Genomic DNA, 13,882 nt, shown 5'->3' with positions numbered 1-13,882 from the left:
GGATAGTTTCCTGGCACAGCATATGGTCTTCAGAGCCCTGCTAGGAGTGATCTTGAACACAGACCAGGAGAAAATCCTGAGCACTGTTGGGTATGCCCCATAACAACAACAGCAAACAAAACCACTCTTGCTCAAACAAGCCTACTCTGTGCTAGTGAGTAACTCCTGGTAGGACTAACGGAACCGTATGTGATACTGGATCTCGGATCCAGTTCTGCAGCATGCAAGACCAGCCCTCTACCTGCTCTACTCTTGCTCTGGCTCCTGAGTGTCATTTTTTAAGAGTATGATATAAGTGTGTATGCTTGTGTATGTATGTTTGTGGCAGGAAAAAATCCACATATATCATTTTTTGTTGTGTTGGGTGGCAGTATGAAGAGTGGGGAGGGTTGGGTTATTGGTCTATACCAACAATCCGAAATAGGACAAGAAGCTGAACCACATTGAGTCTTAGAATCCTTGTCTATATGGATCCATAACAGCATCTTTCTTGTTGGGTACACTTACAGATATTTTAAATTGATTATTTCTTTCAGTTTTATGTGTATAATAGATCATTTTGCTTATTTCTCTGGATTATCAGCAAAGTTCATTTCAACTATGCAAGAAAAATGAAATTTTAGTTAACCTAGCAAACTAAAAATACAAACAAAAACCAGGATCATAGTACAGCAGATAGGATGGATGCCTTGCATGTGACCTACCAGGGTATCCTGGTACCCCACATGGTCTCTGGAGCAACACAGGAGTGATCCTTGAAACTGAGCACATTTGTGTGGCCCCATAACAAAGATAGGTAAATAAACAAACTGAAGACTAAACCAGGAAAACATTTGATGTACACCATTTATAATTTAAAACAGGAGAATATACCCACCCCTGTTTTCTGCAATTTTAAATACATTCCTTGAAGCATCATGGGGCCATCATGCAATGTAGTTATTGATATATTAAGTCTGTGCTAATATATTAATCAAACAAATAAGATATAAAAGAAAGTTCTAGGTGGTATCATTCTTATAAAATGATTAAAGGTCTATGCAATTGCAAATTTTTTAGTAGAGTAACTTGGAAACAGGCAGGTCAAATGAATGGCCAAAATCTTTGTGGCCAGACTGCAATATTTTTTCCCCATATTTCTTGTAGAATTTTATTATTGCAGGTTATTTTGTTGTTGTTGTTGGCATGGAAGTGTATGCACTAATAATGGTAAAATTAAAGTAAAAGGTATTTTTTGTATTTTTTTATCAGTGGTGTAAATTAAATTGTTCACTCTTTCCCAAGTAAGGTGTTAAATTCCTACATTCAAAGGTCTTGCCTATGCATTAAAACCTCATGCAGAGGAGAATATGAGATTGTGGAACATGTTTCCAAGGATACAATTAACCCAATTCCTATTTGTACTGCATGTCACATGGCCACATTAAAAGATTTTATTGTTTTGCTGATAAAGATTGTTTGAGGCACCCAATATTCATATTGAATTATTTATGAAATATCATTATTTATTCATTAGTTCTCTAGCAATCTTGCTTAGGCCAAGTACCTATACTCTTTTATTCTATATGAAGATGTGTTAGGATATTAGCTTTCTATGGGAAGCTTCTAACCATTTAACCTAGTATAGACACTTTTAAAAACAGGCTTCGCTAGCTTAGAATATATAAGAAAATGAAATTGCAGTTTACTAATTGGAAGCAAAGTCGAATATCTTTGTAATTGTTCAAATTATAATGCCTCACAATTCCTAGTACTTATACATATTCTAATATTTAGTCTAAAATATTCAAGATCTGAAGAATTCTAAACATTATATGATGGGAGTATTTAAAATCTTTAACTTATAAATACCGAGGGTATCCTGCCCGAATTACAGAGCCTGGCAAACTACCCATGGCGTACTTGATATGCCAAAAACAGTAAAGATGACGGTCCTCATTTCTCTGATCCAGAAAGAGCCCCCTATACGCCATCAGGCCACACTAGCACGCGACAGGAATGAATGGAGACGTTACTGGTACCCGATCAAGCAAATCGATGAGCAACAGGATGACAGTGATAACAGTGAACTTATAAATATCTTACTGTATTTGAATAATGTTTTATCAGCCCATTGTCTTGAAAGCAGGAGGATAAGTTTCCACAAAGAATATAAAACAGCCTTTGATGGGGCATCACATGCCAAGAAATAGTCTACGTGAATGACTAATTGATTAATAAAAATGAACAGAGTAGATATAAAAATATAGAAAAAATAGTGTGAAAACGGGCTTAGCATATGTTAGAAAAATTAGCAAATATCCCTGTTCATGAGACAAAAAATGATAAAAACAATGCAGGCTATACTAAGCTAATGAGATTGCAGACGAGATAGTTAAATAATGTATTTTTCTAAACTTGTCCCTTTCAGTAGTTCTGCACTATCCCAGGACAAGGCACATAAACAAAAATGTACTGGATATATAAATACACATATTTATCTTAAACATATAAGTGTAAAGATATGATCAAATTAACAATAATTTGTATTTACCCTGATATACTCCAATATGACAACTTTTAGGATGTCATACTTTAATCAAATAACATTGAGTAAAGTGCACACAAAGTCATCAAAACATGATAGTGTATGGAGTACACAAAGAAGCAAATACTCAGTGTAAATAAATCCCTAGAAAAATATTCACGATAGCCATTATCTACAGTTGACTACAAACCCTATTTTATGTGTGAGGCCAGCAACATGGGAAGATCTAGAAACAGTATGTGGCTTACACATGAACATATCTCAATTCAATATAATAATATTATAAATGACAATGTGTCATGTTTTCAGATAAATTAATTTAGCTGGGCTGGAGCATAGCGGTAGGGCGTTTGATTCCTCTGCCCCTCTCAGAGAGCCCGGCAAGCTACCAAGAGTATTGCGCCCGCATGGCAGAGCCTGGCAAGGCACCCGTGGTATATTCAATATGCCAAAAACAGTAAAATAAGTCTCACAAAGAGAGACGACTACTGGTGCCGGCTCGAGCAAATTGATGAGCAACAGGATGACAGTGACAGTGACAGTAAATTTAGCTAGATTATAATTAAAACTAGGGTATTATCTAAAAACTTTTAAAAAATTTAGTGTCTGTTATTCCATTTTTTTCCTGTAGTAACAAAGACACTTCTCTAAGACTAAGGATATTGCCTTTTGACATTCCTCACTGCTAAGCCATACAGGGAAATATTTCATTTGATGAGAGATAGAGCATCGACCTCACTTCATATTTCTGGGCCATTTCATACTAATTAAAAGTTATCACACCTCCATAGTATTAGATTGCTCCTTTAACATTTTATTCCACATGAAAGTACATACTTTAGCTGAAACAGCTAAACAAAGCTTAAAGGAGGAAGAAGAAATAATATGAAACAAGGTTATCTGTAATTTGGAAAATGTGATTTAGAATTAACTTAGATTTGGAACCCATAGCATTACTGACATGCTTTTCTGAGGCAACTGACATCTTTACTAAAATCATGTTTATGCTTAGTAGTGTGTGTGCCTTTATGCGTTAAACTAAAAGAAAGAGCCATTAGCTAAATTTGTTATGAAATAGGGATTTAAAGATATTTCTCAGTACCTTTGGTAGAAATAAGAAACTAATGGGATCAAGCGTATGTGTTTATACACAAACATTTATATACTAATACAACTTTGATGGAGAGATATCTGTGATATTTTTGTGTTTGTTCTAATAGTAAAATGGGCAATTGAATTTAATAATATATATTAAGATTTAGCATTTATAAAAATCATGAACATTATCACAGGAACTCTATATTTATCCTGTTTTGAATGACATAAAAATGAAAAATTAATATACAAATATTTGATGTAGAAAGAAGTACAGTTTCCCCTAGGGTATCTCAAATATCTTTAACGCCTAACAGCTTTTATTGTATCTAGGTCTCAGTTCAATTTTCTGTAAAAGAATAGCCTTGAAAATAGTTCACACACTCTGTGAGAACTTTTTTTAAAATTGAATCCCAGTGAGATACAGAGTTACAGAGTTGTTCATGGTTGAGTTTCAGTCTTACAATGTTCCAACACCCATCCTTTCACCAGAGTGCATTTCCCAACACCAACATCCCCAGTTTCCTGCCCACATCTCTACCCCTGCCTGCCTCTATGCCTCCTCTCTCTGTCTTTTCTATTGGTCATAATCATGTGCAAGACAGATACTGAAAGATCGTCATATGTTTCCCTTTAACTGCCTTCAACATTCATTTCTTGTCCACATTGATCATTTCCAACTATTATTGTCCTACTGGTCCTTTATCTATCCTAACTTCCCTCCACCCTACACACACTTGTGGCAAGCTTCCAATGGGAGATAAAAATTCAAGAACATGTCATTGGCAAACTTGGTATCTTGTTCTTATCACGGATGTTACAGACAATAAATGTAGAATCAGGTCCACATCCTGGTTCAAAGACATTTTTCACTCTGTTCTCTCTTGAGAAGGTGTGTAAACACAAAAAAGGGGCAGTGGCACTCTATCTCTTCCCCTACCTCGGAGAGGTCGATGATGATGGGCAGGCAAAGGAAGGAATGAGAGCCAGGCTGGTTGGTCTCAGTTGCAGTTTATTCCATTCCCATCTCCATTCTCCTCTGAATCTCCTCCTTCTTCTCCCTCTCCCATGCTGCTTCATTCTCCTCGATCTCTCATCATTCTCCTTCTCCTCCTGGCTCTAGATCTGGATCTGGTTCTGGAACCCCCAGATCTGGCACCCCCAGCCCACTCTTATAGCCTAGTTAACCCTCCACCCCCCCATGAGGGGTTGGGGCTTACATATAAGTGTGGTCACAATTCTTTCCCTCAGGGGATGCTGCTTCCAGGACAGATTTTTATCCAGCAAGACAACTGGCCTAAAGGTAAATATGGATATGTTTCTCCTCTCCTTAATCCAACAAACATATAAGCATTCATAATATTAATAATTTTTTATGGACACAGTAAGAGATACATTAAGCTTATAGAATTGCTCTCCTGGGGCCATCTCTATCTCAGACTACAGTGCTCAGGCCAAATAGTTGTTCCTGTCCCTAGCAGGGTGCTAATCTCATCGTTGCTTTTGGATCATGACAGCATTTGTCCATGATCAAATTCTTAACTTATAGTTAAGAATTGTGGCGCTTTATCCTGGTCCATATTGATGCCAGGGTAGCTCACAGCTTGCCCTGGGTCATTTCAGTCCCTCATCGGGACCCTGCTTTTAGGGTGCTAGAAATTAAGGGCAACTGAGGTTTAAATTGAGAAAGCAGATGCCCTGGGAGTGAGTAATATTCAAAGCCAATTAAATCCCAAGTTACAAAGCATAATATTGACTGCATTCCTTTGTCCATACATAAAGGACATTGCTTTAAACTAAACTATTCAAAAGACATAAGGAGAGGAGAAAGGCAATATTTCACTCATACATATAAAATCATAGATTTCTGAGGAATCTGACCTTAAAAGTTAAGAGTCTGATTAGGGAAAAAGGTGATAGACCAGTTAGGGAAGAAAGCATAGAGAGGAGTTTACAGATAAATGCAGTGGAATGGAAGTGCCTCAGGAGCACTGTGATAAACCTAAGCTTCCTGTGGCAAGAGGGACAGGACAATGTTGTCCTAAAATGTTTAGAGCTACAATCCAATAAACACAGAGGAATGGAGGTGCCTCAGGAGCACTGTGATGGGTATTACCAAAACCTAAACTCTTTGTGGCAAGGGAGAAAGGACAAACCTAAACTTTTTGTGGCAAGGGAGAAAGGACAAACCAATGATATCCTACAAAAAGGAATAAGGGAACTAGCTAGGGCTTAATTTTGCAAATTAATTTATATGTATTTGAATTAATTCTTATTGCTATAGTTTAGTAACATTGTCACAATGATATTAACATTTTGAGGTCTAATGTAAAATGTTGTTGCATCACCACCAAAGTACTCACATATCTCTATGGCTGTTTTTTACTTTTAATTAATAAAATTTACTTATATGTTTATGATGGGTTGGAGTGATAGCACAGCAGGTAGGGCGTTCACCTTGCACATGGCAGACTCAGGTTCGATTCCTCTGCCCCTCTCAGAGAGTCCAGCAAGCTACCGAGAGTATCCTTCCCGCACAGCAGAGCCTAGCAAGCTACCCATGGCGTATTTGATATGCCAAAAATAGTAATAACAAGTCTCACAATGGAGACGTTACTTGTGCCCACTCGAGCAACTAGATGACAGTGATACAGTGATATGTTTATGATAATCACTTGTGTCACTTGTCGTCCCGTTGATCTTCGATTTGCCTGAGTGGGTGCCAATAACGTCTCCATTTGTCCCTGTCACGTGCTAGTGCAGTCCAATGATATCTGCTCGCTCTAGGAACAGGAAGAGCCTCAAATCGTTCATTCAGGGATTTGACAAAGAAATCTGACCATCTAGTTTGTGGGCGGCCACGAGGTCTTCTGATGTCCCATGGGATCCAGTTGGTAACAGCTCTAGTCCAGCGGTCATCTCTGAATCGCATTACATGACCAGCCCATCTGATTTTTGATGCCTTGGCAAATGAGACAGCATCCCTGATTCTTGACCATCGATGGAGGTCAGAACTCTGGATTCCTTCTCTCACTTGAGTGAGACATGATACTCCTAGCATAGCTCTTTCAATTCCTCTCTGGGATACCCTAATAGCATTCTCATCCTGTTTGCGTAGGGCCCAGGTTTCTGAGGCATATGTTAGTGCAGGAAGAACGGTGGAATCAAAAAGGTGTACCTGGAGTCGGAGGTTCTTTCTTTCAACCACTTCTTCGACGCTCTTGAAGGCATTTCACGCTGCTCTCTTCCTCTTGCGCAGTTTTGGCACCAAGTCATTCCTCATGTTGATTTCTTGACCCAGGTACACATAGCTGCTGCATTCGGAGATGTTCATTCCATTGAGAGCAAATGGAGCCTCAGGGACTAGTTTGTTTTTCACGAGCATCGTCTTGTTGAGATTCAGCTGCAATTCGACCTTTCCACACTCGAGGTAGAAGTCGGCCAGCATTTGTGCCATTTGGCTAATGTTTGGCGTTATGAGAACGATGTCATCAGTGAAGCAGAGGTGGTGTAATTGCTGACCATATATCTTCACTCCCATTCCTTCCCATTCCAGTCGTCACATGATGTTCTCAAGGGCGGCACTGAAGAGTTTCGGTGAAATGGTATCACCCTGCCACACCCCTCTCTACATCAATAATCACTTCCTTGTAGAATGGTGAGATCCTGGTGGTGAATCCACAATACAGCTTGCATAGGATTTTGATATACTGAACTTGAACACACTGTTTGGCTAGGGCTTTGATGACCGCTTTAGTCTCAACAGAATCGAAGGCCTTCTTTAAGTCGATGAACGTTAGACAGAGCGGCATCTTGAACTCTCACGAAACTTCAATGAGTTTGGTCACTGTGTGGATATGGTCTATCGTGCTGAATCCCCTTCTGAACCTGGCTTGCTCGCATGGTTGTCCTTTGTCTAGTGTTCTGCCTATTCTATTCAGGATGACACGAGTGGACAACTTGTAGACCACAGACAGTAGGCAGATTAGGTGATAGCTGCCAATGTCGTGGATGTCTCCCTTCTTGTTAAAACAGAACGGTCCTACTGGTTTCCACTGAGACGGAGCCTTGCATTCAAACAGGTAGCGTGTGAAGAGTCGATCCAGTGTATTGATGAGTACTGGCGGCAGATTCTTCAGGTGTTCGGGTCTGACCTTGTCCGGACCAGGTGCTGGTCCCCTTAACCTTGAAAGGAGTTCTCCCTGAGAACAGAGTCAGGAGTAAATCTTTGACACTGCTTGGAGTGTTCTCTTTCATCCAAAAAGAGAAAAACATAATGAGTAAACTAGAGTAAATAACACAGTGGAACCAAGAGAGAAAAATCTATAAAATATATTATAGTTTTTTTAAAAAAACTACTACAAATCATGTTCTAATTTCTATTTTTAAGTTTTTTCATTTTGGAAGATAATTTTATGATTATTTTTCTAATTGTATGTAATTAAGTAAGTCAATTTGGATACTATTAACATCTTAAAAACATTCACTTGTATCACTTGTTATCCCATTGCTTGTCCATTTACTCGAGTGGGCGCCAGTCATATCTCCATTCATCCCTGTCGCATGCTAGTGTAGCCCAATTGCGTCTGCTTGCTCCAGGAACACCTTTTGTTCAGGGTCTTGATGAAGAAGTCTGACCATCTCATAGGGGGGCGGCCAGGCGTTCTTTTGATGTCCTGTGGAACCCAGTCCATAACTAGTCCAGCAGTAGTCTCCAAATCACATTACCTATCTGGCCCAATCTGATTTTCGACGCCTTGGCAAATGAGAGAGTGTCCCTGATTCTTGATCATTGATGGAGGTCAGAACTCTGGATTCTTTAAAAACATTAGCAATTAAAATAATTTTTAAAGTAAATTTGGTATTAAATCTAATCTGTGATAATGGGATGTAATTTTATTAATTGCTGACTTTTGTTTGTTTTGTTATTTTTTCTTGCACACAATGTTCACAGCTTATTTCTGGCTTTGCTCTCAAGAATCACTTCTGATAGGTTCAGCAGACCATATCGGGTGCTAAGGATGGAACCCAGGACAGAAAAGTGCAAAGCTGCAGCTACACTATTTTTCTAGTCCCTCCTTGCTGACACCTTTATTTTAAACAGTTTTATTGGTTTCCTTTTTTTTTTTGTTCCCTGAGTTAAGTTTATTCCTAAGTTATTTTTTCTTTTTTGTGTATATTATTGTAAGTGAAATTGTTTTAATTTTACATTAGTGTTATTTATGACAGATGTATATATATAAATATTTATATACATATATACACAACTGAGTTTTGCGTTTGTTTTATATTCCAAAAATTCATTGAATTCATGTATTAGTTGCAATAAAATTTAATCAAATGATTAAGGTTTTGGTATATAGAGTTAGTTACATAATTGGCAAGTGGGTCATTTTAGTTCTTTAAATTTCATTGGCATTTCTTTCATTTTTACACCCAATTTCTCTGATGATTTACAAGCAATTTCTCTGGTTATTTCTTCCACTTCTATGTTAAAAAAAAAAGAGTGAGCACAGTTTTCCTTTTTCATAGTTCAAGTCTTAGAGAAAAAACCTTTAAATCTTTCATAATTAAATATTATATTACCTTTGGGCTTTCCTATGTGCAATTTTTATTCTGTTGTGGTAGTTTTCTTCTACTACTACTTTCCTGAATGGTTTCCATAATGGAAGTGTGCTGAATATTGGTAATATCTTTTTCCCCTGTCAGTTGAAAAGACTATGTTGTTTGGGTCCTTAATTTTATTGGTGTGGCATACTACAATGATTGATTTTTATATACTGAATCATCCATACATCCCAGTAACTACTAATACTTGGAAATACTGTATAACTTTTTAATTATTTTTAAATTTAATGTTTTAGTATTTGAAGATTTTTGCATAAATATTTATTAGGGAGATTTATCAATAGTTTTCTTTTCTTGTAGTTAAATGGCTGACTCATAGAATGAGCTTGGAAGCATTTCTTTAAAAGATGCTTTAGGGGCTGGACCGATAGCACAGTAGGTAGGGCGTTTGCTTGCATGCAGACGACCTGGGTTCGAACCCAGCATCTCATATAGTCCACCGAGCACTGTTAGGAGCAATTCCTGAGTGCATGAGCCAGAAGTGACCCCTGTGCATCGCCGGGTGTGACCAAAAAGCAAATAAATAAATAAATAAATAAATAAATAAATAAATAAAAGATGCTTTAAATGATTTGTTTCAAGTTTCTGTGTCTTTTGGAGTCAGTCTGGTTAGGTTGTGTGTCATTGGAGCTGACTGCAACTATATTATCTGATTGATTTGGCATCCAATTGTTCTCAGTACTCTTATAATTTGTTAGAATCCAGAACATCTTGTGATGTCCTCGCTTTCATTTTTTATTTATTTTTATATTTTCTACTTTGTGTTTGGATAAACTCTCTCAATGCTTTTGACTTTTGCAGAGTGGAAGCACGGGGAGTTGCTCAGTCACCATTCCGGCATTTCATGCAAGGGCCAGGAAGTTCATCTCCTGGAATGCCCCCAAGTTTACACCCCAGCATTCCAGTTGGGCTGGGCCAGTGCTCTGCACTAGATCATTTTTTAAAGAATTTTTGTTGAATTAATAATTCCTTTATTTTTTTTCTACATTTTCCCGTTCCTTTTTTTTTTTCTGTAAACTTAACACCACCTCCTTTCCATTAATGGGCTGAATTTCTACTAAGTTTTTACAAGTTGAGTACCTGCTACCTATTTCTGATACAGTTGTTTTGAAGATCTCAATGGAGATACTGGATTCATCTTGTAGTTGTGTAAGTTTTTTCTTCCTAAAGTTTGATGCTTGTTGGTAAAGTGCCCCTTTCACCATACAGTAATAACCTTCTTTATCCTTGAAAATTTTGCTTTCTTTAGAATCTGCTCTGCCTGAAAGTAATAGTTATACTCATTTTTTGGGGTAAATATTAACAAGGTATATTTTTATCCATTCAATTATTTGTAGTCCATAATTGTCTTTACTTAAAACTGCCTTCTTAATAATATGGAATTGTATCTGTTTCTTAATTCAATATTACAAACATTTTCTTTCACTTTAAAGCTTTAGGACAATTATTGTTAAAGGTGATTACTCTGTCACTACCATCCCATTGCTCATCGATTTGCTCGAGCGGGCATCAGTAATGTCTCCATTGTGAGACTTGCTGCTTTTACTGTTTTTGGCATATCCACTATGCCACAGGTAGCTTGCCAGGCTCTGTGATGTGGGCAAGATTCTCTTTGTAGCTTGGCGGGCTGTCTGAGAGGGGCGGAGGAATTGAACCCACCACATGCAAGGTAAACGCCCTACCCGCTGTGCTATCATTCCAGGCCATAAAGTGATTATTAATATGGTAAAAATTATATCTATAATTTTGCAACATTATTCAGCTTGTTGCCCTGCTTGTTCATTCATATAATAGTCTTTCATTGTTTTTTCGCCTAAATCAGTGGATACACCAGCGTTTCTAGGAGCAAAGCAAATGTATTCTAAGATAAATACTGGGAAGTGGGACTTAATTTATTAGATGCCTTCTGCAAACTTTCTAACAAAGGGAAACATGCTAATTTGTGAAGTCTCCAAATATTAATATCAATTGATAACTTATGCTTAATATCCTTGAAATATCTGGATATTTCTCAATTTTAAGTACATAGTCACCTAAGTAAATAGTTGTATGTTCCTTTGGGAAGAGAGAGAGAGAGGGAGAGAGAGAGAGGGAGAGAGAGAGAGAGAGAGAGAGAGAGAGAGAGAGAGAGAGAGAGAGAGAGAGAGTGCAAGTATCCTGTCATACAATGGCCAGTAATCTGGAGAATTTTTGCCTCCTGCTAGCAATCTTTCCCTGCATAGAAAAACAATCAAACACATTTTAGTGATGCCAGTGTCTCTATTATCAGCATAGTGTATTTCTTATGAACTCCTGTTTGGATGCTCTATCCACTATCCATGGGATCTTCCCATTTAGCAGAGTTTCTTGGTGTGTCTTCTGGCTTTCTTGCCACCCCCTCATCACTCAGATTATTTTTTCTTGTACCATTTGCTTGGTAATCTAGAAATTTTCATTTCATTAAATGTCACCATTATTTTCCCAAGATTCTGAACACCTTATTGATGACAAGTTTATCATCTTCCTGTGTGATTATTTCAAATATACCAGATTGTGTTCTGAAAAAAAAAAAAGTCAAAATTAAAGGAAATTGTGTAGGTCTACTCTACCCTGCCGTCATCAAGCTTATCCTACTTGCTGCAAAATCATGCTAAAATTTAACACTTTCTTATTTGGCTTGGAAACCTTGTAGACAGGTGTGACCTACTTGGTTTTACCTGTGAAAGATAATTCTGTGCCATAATTTAACAAATTTAAGTGCCAAATCGTAATAAGGAAATGCACCATTTCTGTATATCCCACACAGCTCAGGTAAATTGCAAAGTCAAAATTCCCTGGGATATAGAAACTATTACCTCCACATCATATTTCAGGGTATCATATTTTATTCACTCTTCAAAACAGATATACTTTTCTGAGCACTCAGAAGTGTCTAGAGCTCTGTTACTTCCTAAAATTAGATCTTTCGCCTGCCGATAAAATGTGTTGACTAAAGAGATATGCCCACTATGCCTCTTATATCAACTTGTTAAAATTTCTGTCTTTTACTATCCTCCATAGGACAATGTAGAAGTATAATATTACAAACAAAAAACTTTCTTATATTTATATGAATGATATTCCCATAATTTCCCACTGTCCACAATTTAGACTTACCGTTGTATTGCCTCCATTTGGGGATTTTTCCAGACAACTGTGGGTGAAATATTATATAGATACCACATTTTACTAATCCATGTGCTCCAACTAATATTGAACAAGCCATGCTCCTATGAAGCAGTGTATGAGTAAGTCCTGAATGCTAGTCTCATAGACTATATTCTCAGACCTCTATTGGTAATGCATTTTGCATCAACCTAGATCTTTAGAGAATCTTACATAAAACTGGAGTTAAACATGTAATTTATTTGAAGATATTATCTATGAGAAAAATAGGGTAAGGTCAGTTAAGGATGGCAGATTCAGAACACCATAAGCCAATCTAGATGTAGAGTGAGAAAAACAGAGGAAAGTGAAGTTAATATTGATATTAACTGGGTAGTTTAAAAATGGTTTAGCAAGGGGACTACAGAGATATTACAGTGGATATGGTACTTGTCTTGCATGGGGCCTACTTGCTTTTGATCCTCTGAGCAGTGCCAGAAGTGATCCCTGAGTACAAAAACCAGAAGTCCCAAGAAACCGGGGATTGTCCCCCAAAACATTTGGATTCAATATGCCAAAAACAGCAACAAGTCTCACAATGGAGATGTTACTGGTGCATACTCGAGCAAATCGATGAGCAAGGGATGATAGTGACATGATAGTGATAGTGAAAAAGCATGACTTACAAGGAGAGTTTCTACCAAATTCCAGCATCAGTAAACCCTCCAGTTTCCAGAAATGATTCATCATCTTTTCGATATATATCGCTTTTATGCAATTGCTGAAATATATGAAGCCTGACCTCAATGTAAGTGAGGCAGTCAATTTCAGAGTGTGGTGATGTTACCTGATAGTTGATGGTCTTTAGGTAAGCATGTGACTACTACACTACATAAAATAACACCATAGAGAAATCTAGAAATTTATTTTAAAAGTTTACAAGTTTTAATTTATGATAGATGTACTATTTTATTGGGATTTTAGGTGGACTAGTTAAGAAAACAAGGAAAGACTCGCTGCCACTATAGTGTAACTAATATTGTAAACACAAAAAAATAACAAAAAACCAAAAAAATAATAATGTTTGAATGTGAAATTTCAAAATTAGTAAAATATAATAAATAATTACTTAGACATGGTCAGCTACATTGATAAAGAAATTTCCATACACTTTGAAAGATATTGTATGAAAGATAATGTAATGAGTATTCATACATTTATAAAAGACCTAAGTAAATATAAAGGAAATCGATTTATAAATGAAATTGCATCATTTTTTATGTTCCTTAAGTTACTCTTATTTCAGGGTAATTCTAGTAAGAAATGGAAACAGAGCTAGAGAGCACATCTGTGGCTTGGCTTCCTGGCTCCATCACGCAAGCAGCCCTGGTTCTAAAGTTTACAAGCAAAGGAATGTTGCTACTGTGGGAACTACACCCTGTTGCTTTTTCTCTTCTTTAGGTCTCTTCTGTCTACTAACATCTCCAACCACCCAGGAATGGCCCCCAA

The sequence above is a fragment of the Sorex araneus genome, chromosome 1 (assembly GCF_027595985.1).
Source record: "Sorex araneus isolate mSorAra2 chromosome 1, mSorAra2.pri, whole genome shotgun sequence".
Lineage (NCBI taxonomy): Eukaryota > Metazoa > Chordata > Mammalia > Eulipotyphla > Soricidae > Sorex > Sorex araneus.
Note: the sequence above shows the minus strand (reverse complement) of the source record.